Source organism: Mytilus trossulus, chromosome 1, assembly GCF_036588685.1.
Source record: "Mytilus trossulus isolate FHL-02 chromosome 1, PNRI_Mtr1.1.1.hap1, whole genome shotgun sequence".
In the NCBI taxonomy this organism is placed as follows: Eukaryota; Metazoa; Mollusca; class Bivalvia; order Mytilida; family Mytilidae; genus Mytilus; species Mytilus trossulus.
The window spans coordinates 35,089,542-35,106,035 of record NC_086373.1 but is presented as its reverse complement, the minus strand read 5'-3'; the positions used below and the strand labels follow the sequence as shown (position 1 = coordinate 35,106,035).

General features: G+C 31.8%; 1 long non-coding RNA gene across 1 annotated transcript; it reads right to left on the bottom strand.

Annotated features, from left to right (window-relative positions):
- Positions 1-13,014: 13,014 nt before the first annotated feature.
- Positions 13,015-15,239, bottom strand: LOC134722572 (uncharacterized). Its single transcript, XR_010107982.1, has 2 exons — positions 15,082-15,239; positions 13,015-13,331 (listed from the first exon to the last, which is right to left on the bottom strand). It is a non-coding gene; the product is annotated as an uncharacterized LOC134722572 (long non-coding RNA).
- Between the last annotated feature and the right edge of the window lie 1,255 nt (positions 15,240-16,494).

Genomic DNA, 16,494 nt, shown 5'->3' with positions numbered 1-16,494 from the left:
ACATCCAACAGTAGAATTCATGCATGGATTACAGCCATTGCAGACGTTATTTATATAAAAGAAGGCAAAGGGAACAAAAATGTGGTTTGGACAGACAAAACGGATAGTAACAATAAAATAGTTCAAACAGAGTTTGTCATTTCTGACAGTAATACCCTGAATCAAAAGTAGTTGACTCAGATGATTTCTTGTACAAGGTTATAATATATTTGACAACAGGAAAAATTCTAACCCAAGGCAAATTATGGGAATCATTTTGTAAACATCAATTTGACAAATGCAAATTAATTGTCAACACACTTCTTAACTCAAATACATGTGTTTCTCACAAGACTGAACAGTTTGATATGAAATCTTCAACATCAATTGCTGAACATACAGGTAGTGTTACTTCAGAGGCACAATCTGGAGACGTAACAGAAGAAACTACACCAACATGTATCAATAATGACATAGATAATTCAAACCTACAACTTTTTGAAAACACAACTAAGTCCATAACCAGTGCAGAGGTATAAAAACAATTTCATATCCACAATAAAGCTGTGAAAGCTAATTCACATCGATTGGAAAAAGAACCAGAAAAGATTCATGAATCTGAGAAAATAAATGAACAAACCCTTACTGTCATCCAGAATAGAATTGATATCATCGAGGAGTCACTGGTGAAAATTTCAAAATCTGTGGCCACATTGCTTACACTACAAAGTGACTCAAAAACTAACATAGTAGGTGAATTACAAAAGATTAAGTCAATAAAGTGTACCCACATTCCTCCTGAATCAAAAATGTATGAGTTACAATTAAAGGACAAAAATTTAACAATAGAGAAACTGAAAAAAGATAACTAGCTCCTAATATCAAATAAAGAAAAAGATTTGAATAACGTAAAAAAAGGATTTGGAGAAAAAAGACTTAGAACTGCAAAACCAACTTGCACAAATTAGAAAGTCAAAAACAGAATCTGACTTTGACAATGAAAAGCTAGTTTTTAAAGGCAGTGCTTTAAGGCCTGACTTTCAAGTCATGAGGTTCATCTTTTCATACGCAATCTTTGCAGGGGGTCTTTTGGCCAGAAATAGATCCGGAAATGTTCGAATTTCTCCTCTTCTTTTTATGGTATAATATGGTTTTTGTTTCTTTCATTTACATTGGGGACTAAAGAAACGATCAGTGTGTATTGTTCGTTTTATAGAACTTGTTATTAGTGTGTATTTTGCATTATAAACAGTCAACCTGACTACAAACTATCATTATGTGTATTCCGTGTGGAAAGAGGTCGGGTCAATTTCGAGTGTTATCTGACATCTAAAGATTCTTTAATTAGTTCAGACGTTGATATAACAATGAAAAGTCGACTGAACATGATTAATATTGCATCTTCTATAATTCAAAGCGGAATTCGGTTTATGAACGAAAACCGTAAGGCGTTTTCAATTTCGGTTCTAGTTATGTATGTTGTCTACGTATTATCCTGGTTCCCGGTACTACGTTCCGGGTATTAGCTATTTGATATATGTGATGTGTAACATTACGATCGAATACCAGCCAATCTACGTGTGTATGTGTACATGATTTCCCGCCAAAATGACCGATTTACAGCTATGGAAAATAGTCCATAAACGTTCCGTATAATGATATGCAAATTCATAATTAATCGTAACTTTATTTATCTTTGTATAATAAATATAACAAAATGGATTCCACAAAATTGAAAATAGCATTATTTTACGAGGATTTCTCATATTTTTCTCACTTCCGGGCGCAGTAATATGTATGTTTTGAAGAAGCTCGAAGAATTTGACAAAGTGAACTGAGAAGGAAACGGATAGATATACGTCCTTGCTATCAGGTAAAACAATTTAAATATACAGAACAAACACATTTACTTCACACAAATAGTACAGACTTAAGCTTTTTATTGTCTTACACGACTGTAGTCTAGTGTTTAAACGACTGCGGTGACCTACAAGGTACGGGTCATACTGGGTCAAGTCCAAATATGTAAACATATCCACGTGCTATTAGGTAGAACGCATCGTAATGCAATATCTACAATTTTTCTTCCTTTATACATCGTTTAACCAGATATATTTCTCTTTCAAATACACTTAAACACGGGTTGTATGTTCGTATCTTTTCTAGTGTTTTCTTGTCCTTATTAAAGTTCATTTGTTGATGTTTAAATATTTTTGAACGACTGAACACAGGAGTGAATGAATGCAACAGTTATATATACTGAAGACTTGGGCTGTACAATGATAGTGTACGTATATCATACTGATAATTATTCTAGCAGTAATTATGTTAATTTAGGATGTAATGACAGGAATTCATTAGTTATGCCTCAGGCTTTTTGAAAAAATATCAATGACAATGTAAACAGGAACAAAACATTGACACGAATGATGCTCTCTTCTATGTTATAGTTATTTGGGTATGTGTGTTGCACAAATTTCAAAAAAACTTAAGTTATAAAACTTTTTTTCAGGACACAAACCCACTTTAAAGAGACTTGTCTACTGCCATACCCATCCTATTTTCATGCACCATTTGCAAGCAAGAGACTGAATGGTTTGCAAAATTAAAAATCAGGACGGTGTCCAATTAAAACAAAAGAACTAAACTGGATGAATATTGTAGGAGAAATCTAGAGGAAAGTTTTGATTTGTGAAATTGGTTTTCCTGAAAAGTCATTCATCCTAGCCTGCAGAAAGGAACTATAACTGTCCACCACCAACTGACGAGCTAATGTTGAGCTTCACATATGGAATTACTCAAATACCATCAATGTCTATGTTTTCAGCACAGATTTCACAAGTTATGACACAGCTGTGTTTTTTTTTATACCTGTTAAAGAGTTGTATACTAAATTTAATTTTTTTATCAATAAATATATATTGTGTCATTTAAGAACTTGTATTTTGCCAAAAGATGCATACTAGTGAATGAAAGTGGTGCAGTTCAATTTGCTTTGGTATATAGAATTGAATTACAATTGTTCATGTTATTGGAATGCTTATAAAAATAAGGAGATGTGGTACAATGTATTTGATATTTAGTGAGTTTATCAAGCAAAAGTGAATAAGAAATAGGTATAAGCAGTTACAGGTACTACTGTACAATCACAAACAATGAGAAAAACTCATACCGTAAAGAGAATTTCATATTTACAAGCAAGTTTTGTTTTTGCGTTGAATAATTTTCTTCTATTGTTTTAATTGCAAATATGGGAAGTGGTTAAAATGCTAATGAGACAGCTGTTATGGCCACAGAGCCTTAATTGAAAACTTCTTTTTCATTCATACCGGTAGATTTTGCCTGGAGTTAGAAACATATCTGCCAACTTTTCAAAATGCACATGGGGGTTTTACGTGAAAGATGGTCCATATAGTCATACAAAACCTTCAAGGGGCCTTCAAATGGAAGCAGGATAAGTTGCCCCACTGGCTAATTGCCCCACTTTAAAAAAAACCGTCACAAACTGATTTATCAAATCGCCCCACATGTGAAATTGGTTAAATCATGTTTAATATTACTCCTGCCAACTGGCCCTACTTATAAAAAAACGGTAATATTTAGATTAATATATATACAATTAAAAATAAAAACTCGCACCACTTAAATGAAAACTAATCTACACAGAATACAAACAAACCGAAAATTAATTTAATTACTATTATTGATATATACTGAGATTATAATTCTAAAAAAACCTGATTGTTGAAGAATAACTGTAAGTTTTGAAGCTTAGTTATTTGCATAACAATTGAAAAGAAACCAGTTAAATGTATCAAAATGCAATATAAGGAATTTAACTTATATTCAATGGAAAAACACCTTTTTCCATAAGTTGGGCGAGTTGGCATTACTAAATTCATCCTGGTTAATAATATATTTATCTAGATTTCACCCATTTCCATTAGATGGGACCAGTTGGCCGGAGTAATATTAACGGAATTTAACACAGTTTACAAGTGGGGTGATTTGGTAATCCAGGTTTGGGCAGTTTTTTTGTCGAGCCTGCGACTTTTGTCGCAGAAAGCTCGACATAGGGATAGTGATACGGCGGCGGCGATGTTAGCTCAGTTCTTAAAAGCTTTATATTTTAGAAGGTGGGAGACCTGGATGCTTCATACTTTGTATATGGTTGCCTCATGTTACGAAGATTCCGTCAGTCACATGTCCAATGTCCTTGACCTCATTTTCATGGTTCAGTGACTACTTGCCCGTCAGACAGTTTTCACTTGACCTCGACCTCATTTCATGGATCAGCGAACAAGGTTAAGTTTTGGTGTTCAAGTCCATATCTGAGATACTATAAACAATAGGTCTAGTATATTCGGTGTATGGAAGCACTGTAAGGTGTACATGTCCAACTGGCAGGTAGTCATCTGACCTTGACATCATTTTCGTGGTTATAGTTAAGTTTTGTGTTTTGGTCTGTTTTTCTTATACTGTTTGCAATAGGTCTTCTATATTTTGTGTATGGCATGGTTGTAAGGTGTACAGGTCTACCTGGTAGGTGTCATATGACCTTGACCTCATTTTCATGGTTCAGTGGTTCAAGTTAAGTTTTTGAGTTTTGGCCCTTTTTTCTAATACTATATGCAATAGGTCAACTATATTTGGTGTATGGAAATATTTCATGATTCACATGTCAGTCGCACAGGTTTTATTTGACCTTGATCTCATTTTTTTACGTTTCATTGCTCAGTGTTAAGCTTTTGTGTTTTGGTCTGTTTTTCTTAAACTATAAGCAATAAGTCAATTTTATTTGTTGTATGGAAGAATTGTAAGCTGTACATGCCTACCTGGCATGGTTTTTCTGACCTTGACCTCATTTTCATGGTTCAAAGGTCAATGTTTAGTTTTCTTGGTTTATGTTAAGATTATGTGACAGTTGTAATAACGCTTTATTATTATAATTAGGACTATCAACATAATATCAATGATTAGTAAAGAAGGCGAGACATTTCAGTGTGTGCACTCTGTTTTTAAAGTGGGGCGATTTGTCATGGATTCCCTTCAAATATATTCTAATGTGGTTTTTGGCTTCTTTGTGCATTAACAAGCTCATAGCCATTGTTGAATTAATTGTTTTCTTTAAAATAGTCGACAAAATTGCTCTTACAAAATTTCCATTTGGGAACCTCGAGCTCGATGGGGGAAATACTCTGCAAATACTGACAGTTGACAGGTATGGTCATCAAAAAAGTTGACATGTTACTATGTACATTTACCATTATGTTACTTGATGTCCTTGCTATACACACAGTACAGAGACTAGTCAATCTTTGTGAACTATTTTTTATGGGAGTCATAGAATATGTGTATACAATCAATAATTAAAAAAAGTCTATTTATATTGAAAAGGAAAAGTTCTTATATGTCTAAAGAAGAGGGACGAAAGACACCAAAGGGACAGTCAAACTAATAAATTTAAAAGCAAACTGACAAGGCCATGGCTAAAAATGCATTTCATGGGAGGCACAGAAAATATACTGTAAACAGTAGACTAGATATAGGTGAACTAGGTACAAAAGAACTCTTAATCTTAAATTCTACAAAACCCCTCTGTTCTATGGAAGATAATGATATAACTGGACTAGAAATACACACAACCTGTAATTAACTGCCTTTACAGCGCTTTCGCGCTTTGATTATTATAGATAACACAAAAAAGATGCGGAAAAAGTAAAGTGTAATGCCAGAGAAAGAATTGAAGAAAAAGATGCAGTCATCAAGGACTTACAAGATAGGATACAGTCTTTCTTATATGACTGTGAAGGTAACCCCATTAAAAAACAAAACGCAAGGCAAAATCAACAAAGTGAAACAACAAGAAATGCAGTAAATCAACAAAACAATACAAATGTTTCAAATATTCCACTGCGAGAGAGTACACAAAATCGTTTTAGCCCTACAGAAAAAGTTGCTCAACCTAACTCAAACTCTAACATGGCAAATAAGAAAACTAATGACATCATCATTGAACAAATCAACACAGATGTCATCTTCATGCATGATTCTATTTGTCGTTTTGTGGATATTGATAGGCTTCTTTTAAGATCAGGAAAAGAAGGTATGAGATTTACAACCTACACAATTGGAGATGCTTTAGGACAAGTAGACATGGTCTCCTGTGCAGAGACAATCATTATACATGTAGGAATCAATAACCTGAAAAATGAATCAGCAGAAGAAGCATTTTGTAAATATACTGACTTAATAGAAAAGGCCTTACAAAAGTCAGAATCAGTAGTTATTTCACTGGTGTTGCCTTCACAAATAGAAAGGCTTAATGTAAAAATCAGAGAGTTTAATGAGAGAATTCTGTACAAATATGACACCGCTGAAAAGATAAAAGTTAGTAGAAATAGCAACTTCATTTCAAATGGTAATGTGTTGAAAAATTTCTATTGGGATTCATTTAGACTTAACAAATTTGAAGGAGTTCGTGTTTAGCTGGGAACATAAAAACACTTTATTCCCACGAACCAGGAACCAGGTTCCACGTTCACAAAACAATCTATATGTGAATTCATACAGAGAATCTCAAAAAGACACAATCAGAAGTAGAAATGATTACAAGTATCCGTACAATACACCCCACAGAAAGAGCAGTAATCGGAGTGATCAAGGACGAAACTCTGAAACTCCAATAGGAAACACCTATCAAGGGCCACCCAACACGTACTATGACAGAAAGCTAGCAGATAGTATTGCATCAGCAGTAGCCAGCGTTTTTCATCAGTATCATGAATTTGGATCTTAGAAAAATAAACATAATGTACAAAATGTAGACTAGAACAGAATTTATTATTTGTTTTCCTAATTAAAATATGCATTTTGGTATATATATATATTAAGAATTCATTATTGGTTCTAATTATTATTATTATTGTCATAAGCTTCTGCTGTAGTTATATTTCTCAGAATTTACTATTAGTATGTAGATTAGGGATAGATTTAGCCAAGGATGGCAAAAGACAGTTTTGTAATACATTTGTAATACTTACACTTTATCATAGTTTTAAAAATACTTGCATTTAAAGTAACTTTCCAGCTTGTATGCTAGTAGAGGGCAAGCACTTTAATTTAATTTCACATATCATAATCAAAGCTGGATAAAGGCAAATAATTTAAGCAAGTAAGATTTTAGACTTGAAAATAATTAAACAGTGATAGTATTTCTCTATTTTATTTTTCACTTTAATTTCTCTCTCTATCTGTTTTACAGTTCACCGACCCCTGTGCATTTTGAATGGTTAATTCAAATTAAATTTTGATCATGTGTATAAAAGTTTCAAAGCAATTATCTATCAGCTCTTGGAATGTTAATGGATTATTTAAAAGAATAAGTGGTAACAGAGTTTGTAAACTAGATGATGCTAATATTTTTCATATTATGACTGCAGACATTGTTGGTCTTTCAGAAACTCATATCCCAGCCAATGAGATATTAAACTCTGATGGTTATAAATGTTTTGTAAACTGTAGATCATCTGATTCAAATAAAGTTAGAGGTGGTTTAGCTACATTTTTTAAGAAGGAAATATTATCAGGTGTAAAGTTGATGGATAAATCAATGGATGATATAATGTTGTTTAAACTAGACAAGTCATTTTTCAGTTTTGATAGAAATGTATTTTTATGTTTTTTAATATATTCCTCCTTCAAACTCATCTTACACATTAAGAACAAATTTTGATAAACAAATTTTTGAGAAACTTGAAGCAGATATTGCGAAATATAGTATATATATAAGGGGATGTAATCCTTATGGGAGATCTAAATTCACATATAAACTGTAAAGAGTTAGATTTCATAACAAATGAAGTAGATGACAGTTTGGACAACTTTCTTCCCACTAATTATGTGGCAGATAGTGTATGCAAAGTTAGAAATACTCAAGTACACCAAAAAACTAATAACTATGGAAAATTAATACTTGACTTATGCACAGAATCTCAATTAAGAATCCTTAATGGAAGAACTCTTGGTGATTCAAAAGGTAAAATCACTTTCTATAATCATAATGGTGTGTCAATTGATGACTATTGTTTATGTTCATCTGAATTTTTACCAAATATTGTCAATTTTAGTCCAGGACAATTTTAACAAACAATATCTGATCACTGTCCAATTTCAATAACTTTACATTCTCAATTAGTGAATAAGTCATGTGATAATTATGTTCAGCCAACTCTTAGAAGAGTTAAATGGACTTCTAAACGAGAAGAAATTTTTAAGTCCAATATGTTGAAAGTGAACTTTGGAACTATAAATTCTGATGTAGATAATTCAACCCAAAATATAGATGCGAATAATACATGTAATTCCAATGTAACTCAAAGTGTTAATGACACCGTCTCCAGTATATCATCAATATTATACAATGCTGCTTTTTTAAGTAATACTAATAAGACCCCTGGTAAAGACAAGAGAAGTAAAAGAAGAAAAATTAAAAAAAGGCATATTATGATAATGAATGTGAATCTAAATATAGGTCCCTAAAGAGGCTGACTAGAAAATTATGTACTGAGCCCTGGAATGACAATCTTAGACACAAAGTATTATATCATAAAAAGGAACTGAAAAAACTTATAAGGAAAAAATATTGACAATTTAGACATAAAATGATAAACCAGATTATACATTCAAATAATAGCTATCCAAATGATTTTTGGAAAACAATTAAGAAACTAAAAAAGGAGAACTTCAAGGATCCTAGTTCTAACATACAACCTAATGAATGGTTTAAATATTTTAATAAACTAATAATATTGATTATGATAAAAATGTGTGTAATGATAAAAAAGAATATACTACTTTAAAAGATTGTAACACATGTACTAAGATGCTAAACAGTTCTATTACAACTGAGGAGGTGGATATTGCAGCAAAATCTTTAAAGAATAATAAAGCAAGTGGTTCAGATTGTATTACAAATGAAATGTTAAAAATATCTTGTTATATGAATATTGATGTGTATGTAAAATTGTTTAATCGTATTCTTAAGTCTGGTATCTACCCAACTTTATGGAGAATTTTTTTTATTAAGCCTATTTTCAAGGGTGGGTGTTTTAATGATCCATTTAATTATCGAGGTATAGCCCTTTCAAGTTGTTTGGGAATTTTTTTTCTAAAAGTTTTACATAACAGATTAGAAAAGTATCTTGAAGGAAATGAACTTATATGTCGTGAGCAAATTGGATTCAGAAAGGGAAGTCGAACAAGTGATCATGTTTTAATTCTAAAACTATTATTGATAAAGCATTTAAATCATCAAAAAATATATATGCCTGTTTCATTGATTTCAGGAAGGCATTTGATACTATTAATAGAGATGCCCTCCTTTATAAATTGTCTTATTACAACATAGATGGTCCCTTTTTTAGTATAATGAAAGATATGTATAAAGAGGTTTTGTACTCGGTAAAGATCTCGGAAGGTATCACTGATTTTTTTAATTCCTCAGTTGGGGTAAAACAAGGGTGTATTTTAAGCCCTACATTATTTTCTTTATATCTTAATGATTTACCATCTATTTTTGACTCAACATGTGAACCACCCAAGTTAAATGATAATGATATATCATGTCTGTTATATGCTGATGATTTAGTTCTTATTTCTGAATCGGCTAATGGCTTACAAAAGTGTCTTGACAAGCTTAGTTTATATTGCACTAGTTGGGATTTAACAGTAAATCTTGACAAAACAAAATTTATGATTTTTAACAAATCAGGTAAAAAAATTACAAAAGACAAGTTAGTTTTTAGTGATAATATTTTGGAACACTGTACAGAATATAAATATTTGGGTATACTGTTTAAACCATCTGGTAGTTTTACAGAGGCAGTGAGACTTCTTTGTAAAAAAGCCTCAAAAGCTATATTTTGTATTAGAAAACTGTTGTTTTCTGAAAATATCAATGTATTACCTCACTTAAAGCTTTTTGATGATTGTGTTAAACCTATACTTCTCTATTGTAGCGAAGTTTGGTCTCTGTATATAAGTAAAGATATTACAAATCTAGAGTCAACATATTGGTCTTTGGCTACCATCAAAGTCTAAATTAAATTTGCAAAAACTTTAATTGGAGTAAATAAATCAGCTGTCAATTTAGCAGTACTAGCTGAACTTGGTATGTATCCAGTTTTTATAGAAGCTTTTAAACTGTCAATTGGCTTCTGGTTGCATGTCATAAAATCTGATAACAATTGTTTACTAAAAGATGTTTATTGTTCCAACCTGCAATTAACCAATGGATTTGCTAAAAAGATTGAACAGTTACTTGCTACATTAAATTTTTCATATGTTTGGAAATATCATGATACTATTTCAAAAAAGCGTTTATTATATGCAGTTCATACCAAACTTAATGAAAAGTAAAAACACAAAAATACCGAACTCCGAGGAAAATTCAAAAAGGAAAATCAAAAATCAAAAGGCAAAATCAAAAGTCCAAACACATCAAACGAATGGGTAACAACTGTCATATTCCTGACTTGGTACAGGCATTTTCTAATGTAGAAAATGGTGGATTGAACCTGGTTTTATAGCTAGCTAAACCTCTCACTTATATGACAGTCGCATCAAATTCCATTAAATTGTCAACGATGCATGAACAAAACAAACATACTCAAAGAGTAAAAATGTCAAAAATAGGGGTACAACAGTCAATATTGTGTTATCATCTTAATATCTCTACATAAACAACAAATGTAACAAAGAAGCACAAAAAGGCATACATTAATTTAACATTCTCATTTTGCTTTTCTTATACTGATAGATATCTTAATTATTGGAAAGAAAATATATTTTGTGATAATAAATCAGTAAAGAAAATTTTAAATTGGAAACCTATTTATTGTTAAATATAGACAGAAAAGTAATAGGGCATTTTGCTAAAATTCGTATTAGTAATAGCAGAGACATATATACACAGAGATTGGCAACTCCGTGAAATCCCGTTAAAGATCGCGGCCCAGAATGAGATTCTCGTCGATAAAATTTAGAACATGCAATCAAGTCGGGGATGAATAACCTCGATAGATAATCAAGAAAAGCAATGGGAAAATTATATCAGATCATATTATAATTCCTTTTCTAATAAAAAATACTTGAATGTTATATTTATCTTTCAGCATTTATTGAGAAAAATATTGTTATATGATATGCATTTCATAATTAAAATTTCAAATCTGGTAATGCTCAATTGTTATTACAAGAAAATTTTCGGTACGGCATATATCTTTGCAATAGTTTGTTTAATTACACAGTGAAATTGTGTGTGTCCGATTTTCCGGTAATTAGGTCCTTAATAGAGTTGTGATTGTTGATTCACAGGTGTGCGATTACGCAATTTATTGCCCTCCGATCACCTGAGTATTACCGGAGGTGAATTCTAAATGGATTATTACTTGGCAATTGTTTTTTAAAGATTAACAAATTCTGACATACTATTTTAACCATGACCAGAACTTTATTTTAACAGAAGCACTCGGCAATACTATAGTGTATATTCAATCAGGAAAACAAAAAGAGTCTTTTAACATGTCAAAAAAAGAAATGAGGCAACTTTGTCATATCAGAGACATTATATGTCTCTGGTCATATATATAAAAATATGTAGCCAGTAGAATTTTGTGGCCGAATTTTGTCTCGTGAGAAACTGAATTTATATCTGTTTTAATTTAATTATAATGTTTAATTGTAGATTGACCTAAAATAAAATTATTTATGGAACATTTGCGTAAATTTCCTCAATGAACGTACATTATAGTGTTGTCGAAATCACTATTTTTTGCTGCCATGAAATATTGAATATGAATCCGTCATTATTTGTATTTTTTTAAAGACTTCAAGTTAATATCACAGACTTTGATTAAAAACAATATGTTTCATAAGTACAGTAAAATGCTCTGCTCAACTCTGGGAACAGTATATATATCTTACGTTAATATATATGTTCCTGCTCAACTGTAGAATTTCAATGTTTTGTTTCATAAACCACTGGAGTATTTCAACATTCTTATCTTTACTCTTTCCAGAGACATATATACACAGTGAATCTTGAGTTTGAAATTAGAAAGATTTAAAATTGTGCACAAGTTTTATCTGATCTTTTGTGGGTTTATGTTGTTCAAGGTAATTTTCTGTGCAGTTATTTTCATTTCATTTGATATTTTTTTCCTCTGTGTTACAGGACCTTGTACTTTTTGATTTGCCCCTTGACATCTGCTGCTTCTGTTTAAACCTTAACCACAAATATCTCATCTGTTTTAAATAAAAGTCTCATTCCCGGAATTTGTTATACAGGAATTCATTTTAATATCAGATTTTTATAAGCATATCAACTGCTTGGTCTCTTCCCACAACTTGTGTCAGTTAGGACGGAATGCATCAATAGGTACATACATGTACCAGGTCATGGATATAATATAAGTACACGTTATGTGCTTTTGACCTTCACAAGAATTTTTAAACATTCATAAATGTGCAAAGAATATTGTTGTCGTTGGGTTGTTGTCTCATTCTATGTTTCACCATCTATACCTCACATTTCTGTTTAGTCATAGCATCTGTGCCTTTCAACTTATTGCAGAAAATATTAGCATAAACATTTTTTCAAAACAGGAGAGGTGAAATAGTGATCACAGAATGAGGACATGTAAAACTGAAACAACACAGCACAACAGATAAATATAAATAAGCACCATTGACATTTTTTTAAAGGACTGAAACAAACATAGATGGTGACCAATGTAAGCGACTAGTGTACAGAAGTAGAGTGAACATTTCTTGCTTCTTTTCCTACACATTTTGTCATTTTATGTAAACAATTACATATGTTACTTTCCATGAAGAGGAAGGAATTTGTGAATAGAGTGGCCTTCTAATGATAGTCATACATGTAAATCCTTGTCTCATTAGCAATCATACTACATCTACATGTATTGTTTCTTGTAAAAACTATGTAAATTTTGTTAACATAAATAAGACTAATGAAGTTGAACACAAGATATTTATTTGCTTTTTTATCCATTTTACAGTCAGGATAAGCACATGTACTTTTCTCTCTTACATAACCATTGTTAGTTTTAAGTATCACATTGATAGTAGTAATCAGTCCACAACATGACTGTGCCGTCACTTTTGGAAAAAGTCATCACTAGTTGTTCCTGTTTGCCAGGAAGTCTTATTTTCAATCAGAAAGACTTGGGAGTCCTACATTCAGCCCATGTATGATATTATATCTCTTGTATGCTGCACTGACAGGTAAATTTGATCAACATCTTTGTCCTTTTATAGCAAGCAGGACCCTGTTAAAATAGAGAAAGCTGTCAGATACTGAATGTAAAAATATATAAAATTGTAAATGTCATCAAAGTGGTGGAAATAATGAAAAAAAAAAACCTCTATACACAAACCCAGTTTGTCATGATAGGAAAGTAATGCATGTGCTGGGTACAATAATTCTCTGAAGATGGAAAAGTCTACTGTAAATTCAGAAATTAATGCAAGGTTTTTATTATTGCGAAAAATGCGAAAGTTTAAAACTCACTTTTTGAAAAATTTTGAATGAATTTAACAGGATTCTTAACAGAAGTTGTAAAAATTAAAATCGCATTTCAGTTTAAAATGAGAAAATCAATAATAAATGCATGCAATAATTTCTGAATTTACAGTATCAAGTGTATACGGACAGGGGTCTGTCTTGATATTGAAACAAAACACCATGGCCGTCAGCTATAATACTGATTTTTAACTGTAAATTGCATCAAAGTGGGTGAAAATATGATAAAAACAACCTCTTTATGCAAATTCAGTATGTCATAGGACAAAAAATAATGAGCTAAGAACAATTATTCTCTGAAGATGGAAAAGTTTTAAACTGTAGCCATGGACAGGGGTATGTCTTGATATTAAAGAAAATTAACATGGCCGTCAGCTATAATACTGATTTTTAATTGTAAATTACATCAAAGTGGGTGAAAATATGATAAAAACAACCTCCATATGCAAATTCAGTATGTCATAGGACAAACAATAATGAGCTAGGAACAATTATTCTCTGAAGATGGAAAAGTTTTAAACTGTAGCCATGGACAGGGGTCTGTCTTGATATTAAAGAAAGTTAACATGGCAGTCAGCTATAATACTGATTTTTAATTGTAAATTACATCAAAGTGGGTGAAAATATGATAAAAACAACCTCCATATGCAAATTCAGTATGTCATAGGACAAAAAATAATGAGCTAGGAACAATTATTCTCTGAAGATGGAAAAGTTTTAAACTGTAGCCATGGACAGGGGTCTGTCTTGATATTAAAGAAAGTTAACATGGCAGTCAGCTATAATACTGATTTTTAATTGTAAATTACATCAAAGTGGGTGAAAATATGATAAAAACAACCTCCATATGCAAATTCAGTATGTCATAGGACACAAAAAAATGAGCTAGGAACAATTATTCTCTGAAGATGGAAAAGTTTTAAACTGTAGCCATGGACAGGGGTCTGTCTTGATATTAAAGAAAGTTAACATGGCAGTCAGCTATAATACTGATTTTTAATTGTAAATTACATCAAAGTGGGTGAAAATATGATAAAAACAACCTCCATATGCAAATTCAGTATGTCATAGGAAAAAAAATAATGTGCTGGGAACAATTATTCTCTGAAGATGGAAAAGTTTTAAACTGTAGTCATGGACAGGGGTCTGTCTTGATATTAAAGAAAATAAACATGGCCGTCATCTATAATACTGATTTTTAATTGTAAATTGCTTCAAAGTGGGTGAAAATATGATAAAAACAACCTCTACATGCAAATTCAATATGTCTGGGGAAAGTAATTCATCACGCAATTTGTTTTATTCCTTTTCAAATGAAAATGTTTTGATAAAAATTACGACCGTGCTAAAAATTTCCATAACGTGCATCTCGGCCCAGTTTTTACCATTATTAAATACTGCAATAAAACGTTAATCGTCTCAATATTTTAAATAATAACTACTGCAAACTGAATAAAACAGGGTAATTCATAGTAGAAATTGAAATATATACTTACATTATGCTGTTTTGAAATGCTTGATGTGAAATAAAAATCGAAGCGTGGTGGTGTACTTGTCGTGATAGAATCAATATGGCGATCTCGTTAAAGTCTCGTGAGATGCGTTACGTGGATTAGATTTCGTTGACCACTGTTACAGTTGCCAATCTCTGTGTATATATGTCTCTGGTAATAGTGTTCTTAGAATTGAACAAGGGCGTCACACTAAAACCCCTGTAGAAGAAAGAATTTGTCCTTTGTGTCTCTTAGAAGTAGAAGACGAATTTCATATCACTTTAAAATGTACAAAACTAAATATAATTAGAGACCAACTGTTTTCCAAAATTAGTGAAATAGTTCCCTCTTTTTTCAATATGACTAATGAAGCAAGATTTAAAATTTTGTATACGTGTGTTGAGACTGATAAAATTAGAATTATTGTTAAATTTATAAGCGACAGGTACATTTCTAGAAATGCTCTATTAAGCACTAAATAACTTTGTGGTACCACCTCTGCATATAATGTTTATAAATTTGGTATGATATATATATGAGTGTATGTATGTGTATAACAAATTTGTATTGTCTTGGTATCAATCCTGTAATTTTGGATTTTAAACCAATAAAAAATACTTACTTACTTACTTACTAGACCTTTGATACCAGTAACAAAAAGATTATTTACCTAAAATTTTGTGGGAGAAGGGGGTTCGGACTATGTACCAGTGAGAAATATACAAGCCTTTCTACGGTATTTTTTGTACAATTCAGGTAGTCTTGACCCATTCATTTGTCTTTAAAAAACAGCCAGTTGTCATCTTCACTTCACACACACATATACGAATTCTAATTATATGCTTACGAGACATGTTGCATTGTTAAACTAATTACTGTATGTGAAAATCAAGACTTGCATAAAAAATATACCAATATTAGAGACAATGGCGTCATTTTTCCTCAGACCTTTCAGCTCTTTGATTATAAATTAACTTTAATACAAACATTTTGAATTTTTGAAAAACTAATGCTTTTCTTCCTCATGGATAGATTACCTTAGCTGTATTTGGCAAAAATCTTAAGTCCTCAATGCTCTTCAACTTCGTACATTATTTGACCTTTATAGCTTTGGATTCGAGCGTCACTGCTGAGTCTTTTGAAGAGGAAACGCACGTCTGGCGTCAACATAAAATGTCAATCCTGGTATCTATGATGAGTTAATTTAAAACCACTGGGCCGATTTACTGCTGGTGGACTTTTTATTCAGCGAGGGTATCACCAGATCAGTTGTCAGCACTTCTGACATGAATAATCACTGATGTGGTCATAATTCACGGCCGACACTCGGCTAACCGAGAGATAGGTCGGTTAATCTATATTGAGTATGCGGCTATATCGGCGGTGGGTCTGTTAATCGGGTTGGTTATACGTCTG